Genomic DNA, 4,488 nt, shown 5'->3' with positions numbered 1-4,488 from the left:
TGCTATCTTGTATGCTGTAAAACTTGCATATCTAAAACTTGATAGCTTGAATGTCCAAAGCATGATGTATTACTTGCTAAATTTTTTAGCTTCAAAACTGCATGATGATAAAACTTAATATTATGTTTTTCATGCAATGTGTTGAACTTATATTACAAATACAAAGAATAGTTGTACTTCTCCTTTTTGTTGATGACAAAGGGGGAGAAGTATGTTGATGACATGATATGCATAAGTCTATGCATGAGTTCATAATGACGTGTTGCAAGTATTAATGATGAATATTGCAATGACTTGAATTCAGTTTGAATTCAAGGTTCTATCAATATGGCATATTGATAGGGGGAGTTTGTTTAAACTCCGGGAGTCAAGTTTAACTCCGTCATCAATTGGTTGTCATCATCAAAAAGGGGGAGATTGTTGAATCTCGTATTTTGATGATGAAATCAATTGATAATTATGTTTATGTTTAACTGCATTTTGAGTGATGCAAGTCTACTCAATCAGGATTAGACAATTAAGGCAGGAGGAATTGATGTTGTGCCGGAGGAGATCACGTTAGGATATTGGATGGCAGAAGGCTTCGGACGTCAGGCATCGGGCCAAGAGCGGAATTGCGCCAAGGATATCGGCGTTGCGGAGGTCAACCGCCGATTGGGTAACAAGCCGCAAGAGAGGACGATGCGCCGAAGAATCGAACGAAGCGCCAACCAATGACGTGCCGGGCAACAGAATGTCAATTCGCTTTATAATAATTGTCTAGATCGGAGTAGAGTTTTTGCTTATGTGTGCAGGATTAACTATGATAACGACGAAGACATAAAGCAAAACAAAGTGTTGGAGTCAAGCATGAAGGATTCATTGCGAGTTCGAGAGTTTGACGGAAGTCCGAAGGTTCATCGGGAATGCTGCCGGAACTAGCCAAGAATGAGTAGGGAGCTTGCCGAAGGGTTTTTCGGAAGCTCGCCGGAAGGTTCGTTGGAAGTTCGCGGAGCTCGCCGAGAAAGATCGGAGCTTGTCGAAGAAGCTCATCGGAACTCGCCAAGATTAAATCATGAAGTCTAGGAGCTTGTCGGGAGTCCGCAGAATGGTTTCCGAGAGTTTATCGGAAGACCGCCGGAAGTTCACCGGAAGCTCGCCGGAAGAAGTCTTGACTTACGGACTTTGTAATAGCTTAGAAAATGTCTTTAAATTCGTAGTTAGTATGTTAATTAGGGTTAGGATTAAGTGTTAATCTTATAACCTAAGTAGGGGCCAATTGGGCCCGAGTTCGGACTGGTTTGGGCCAAATTTAGAGCCCAACCAGTGAGCTGAATTGGCCTAGGCGGTGGCACCGCCTAGGCTGGGCGGTGGCACTGCCCAGCACCCGAGAGCTGGGTGGTGACACCTCCTGGGCTGGGCGGTTGCACCTCCCAGCACCCGAGCGCTGGGCGGTGGCACCGCCAGCATCGGGAACATAAGAGAATTCAAATTTTTGGAGCCCAAATTTAAATCCTCTTGAGGCCTATAAATACCCCTCAAGTCTCAACTGAGAAAACAACTTTTTGAGCAGCAATTGTTTGAGAGAAAGGTCTTAGAAAAGTCTTTGCTAGTCTTGTTTTCAATTTGCTAGTGTTCACCTCCTTCTTTCTTGCTGAAAATCTGTAAGAGAGTGAACCGCTTGTAAAAAGTTGTAAGAGGGGTATTTGCCCTTCCATTTCAAGAGATTTGCTAGTGGAAGGTGGGAGCCTCATCGAAGAGGGGCCTCGCAAGTGGATGTAGGTCATGTGACCGAACCACTGTAAAATCGACGTGATCTCTGGTTTGCATTTACTTATTGTCATTTACATTACTGCAAACCATTTGCACTTTAATGCTCTACTTCTTTGTCTCCGTCTTACTTATCTCTTCAAGTTAAAACGCAATCGAAACAGTTTCAAACGAAAACGTTACTTTTATCGTACGAAGTTTTCGAAAGTGTTTAAATCGTCAAAAGTTTATCATACTTTACCGCTGCACTAATCACCCCCCCCTCTTAGTGCCGCTCCGATCCTAACAGGGTCGGTCATAGAGCCTCCCCTCTCTAGTAAGACATCTCTTTGGGCTTGATGCGATTGGTTAGAGCTCTCTCCTTGATGTGATTTCTTCGGGCTTGGTGGTCGGCCCAAACCGAATTTGGTAAAGAGATTCTGAATCTTATCCTCCATTCGTGCCTCGAAGGCTTCGAATTTAGCATTGATTACCTCCTCAGATGCCATAGTATATGACTCCAAATCTGTGATGTTAAGATCTCTCTTTTGTTGACGGGTTAAAGGCATGTATATAGGTTGAGAGAAGTGATGGTCGAAAGGGTTAGTGGATTGGTAGATGTAGGCTGCAGTTTAGGCTTGTTTTGTGACTATTTTGGGTGCAGTTTGAGGGTATGGTTTAGGGAGTTTTAGGGCTGTGGATGAATGTTTTAGATCTATGGTATATGGCAGCAAAGGTTTGATAGAAATCAGTAGAAGTTTGCTGCATAATTGTGTTATCTTGTAAGAGCAGAATTGTCGTCGAAGAAACAACGATTTCTCGACGAAATTTCCACCAAAAATTTGAGAGATTTGAGAAGGGAATTGATAGCAATATCTCAGTTTATATGACAGCAAGGATGTCCAATTTAATCATGAAAATTTCGGCAGTAACAGTAAGAAAATTGGTGCAAGTTGCGATAGCAGAATTCTCGTCGAAAAATTTCAACAGTTTACGATGAAAAGATCAGTGGTTTATATTCAGAATTTTTTAACGAAATCAAAGGGAAATCTACTGGTAGGAAGTGTCAAAGCTATCAAAAAAATTTTGTAGAGATTTGGATAGGAAAAATATAGTATCAAGATCAAACCAACAGTGCTATGCGGCTGAAATTCTGCAATGTATCTTTCGTCGTAGAGATGAAAACTTTGTGACGAAAAGTTTATGCAGCAATATAGGAACAGTTTTTTTTTTTTTTTTTTGGAATTTCGAAAGGGATAACTAAATTGCAACAGCAGTAAGGTAGGAAACCAAAACCTGTTGTAATTCACGGGGAGATCAAAGGATGATCTGCGGTGGTAGAGATGACGGTGAAATTTGGCGACGATCTTTTAAGCAATTGTGGGAATTGCTTTGGGTGGCTGTGGAGGGTTGATGGATGGCTGTGGAAGGGCAACGAAACGCCAAGAATGCTGCTCTGATACCAGGTGATAGAACCCTTACAGATTCTAAACTTGGGGTTGATCTCTTTAGGGGATCGGCCTTCTTGGAACTCTGTAGGGGTTCCTCCCTCCAAGTTGCTGCTCAAAGGCTGCAGAAAAGATTCATCTATTGCCTATCAAAAGAGAAGGAATACATGGCTATTTATAGGGCTTCTAAACCCTAACTCCTAATATGACTCCTAATTAAAACTCTTACTTCTAACCAACTCCTAATAGGACTCCTACTCAAGACCCCTATTCCCTTACAACTCCTAATTCTTCTCTAAGAAAAAACCTCCTACATGAATGTCCCTCTCAATTAGGACTCTCCTAGCTAGAGTCCTAACAGAATGTCGCTCTCAATTAGGACTCTCCTAGCTAGAGTCCTAACAGATTCCTAACAGAATGTCTCTCTCAATTAGGACTCTCCTAGCTAGAGTCCTAACAGTTACACGAGGAGCATGTATGATAGCTGTGTCTACTTCCGGAAGTTAACTGATAGCTCTTTTATGTATTTGTTGCTTTATGTTGATGACATGCTTATTGCAGCTAAGAATTTGTCAGAAATTTACACTTTAAAAATGCAGCTGAGTAGTGAATTTGAAATAAAAGATTTGGGAGCAGCTAAGAAAATTCTTGGCATGGAGATCAAAAGAGAACGAGGAGTTGGAAAATTATTTCTAACTCAGAAAAATTATCTCGAGAAAGTCTTGGAGAGGTTTGGCATGAAAAATGCTAAGCCAGTGAGTACTCCTCTTGCTAGCCATTTTCGGCTATTTGCTGCTCAGTCACTACAGTCAGTTGAAGAGGAAGAATATATGGCGCAAGTTCCATATTCCAATGTCATTAGCAGTATTATGTATGCAATGGTTTGTACTCTTCCAGATATTTCATAAGCAGTTAGTGTGGTTAGCAGATATATGTCTCTCCCGGGTAAAACATATTGGCAGGCTGTGAAGTGGATTCTCATATACTTGCAAGGGACTTCAGATGCTTGTTTGGAGTTTGGGAAAAATCGTGACACTTTGGTTGGTTTCGTCGACTCTAATTATGTTGCGGATCTTGATAAATGAAGATCTTTGACTGGGTATGTTTTTTGCGTTGGCGGTTGTGCAGTTAGTTGGAAAGCTTCCTTACAACTTGTCGTAGCTTTATCTACTACAGAGGCAGAATATATGGTAGTGACAGAGGCGATCAAAGAAGTTTTATGGTTAAGAGGTTTATTCAGCGAATTATGTCTGCATCAAGGTGTTACTACATAATTATTTGAAGGCGAATTATGTCTGCATCAAGGCGAATT

This window comes from Musa acuminata, chromosome BXJ3-1 (assembly GCF_036884655.1).
Source record: "Musa acuminata AAA Group cultivar baxijiao chromosome BXJ3-1, Cavendish_Baxijiao_AAA, whole genome shotgun sequence".
In the NCBI taxonomy this organism is placed as follows: Eukaryota; Viridiplantae; Streptophyta; class Magnoliopsida; order Zingiberales; family Musaceae; genus Musa; species Musa acuminata.
The sequence above is the reverse complement of the archived record's forward strand: the minus strand, read 5'-3'. Positions refer to the sequence as shown.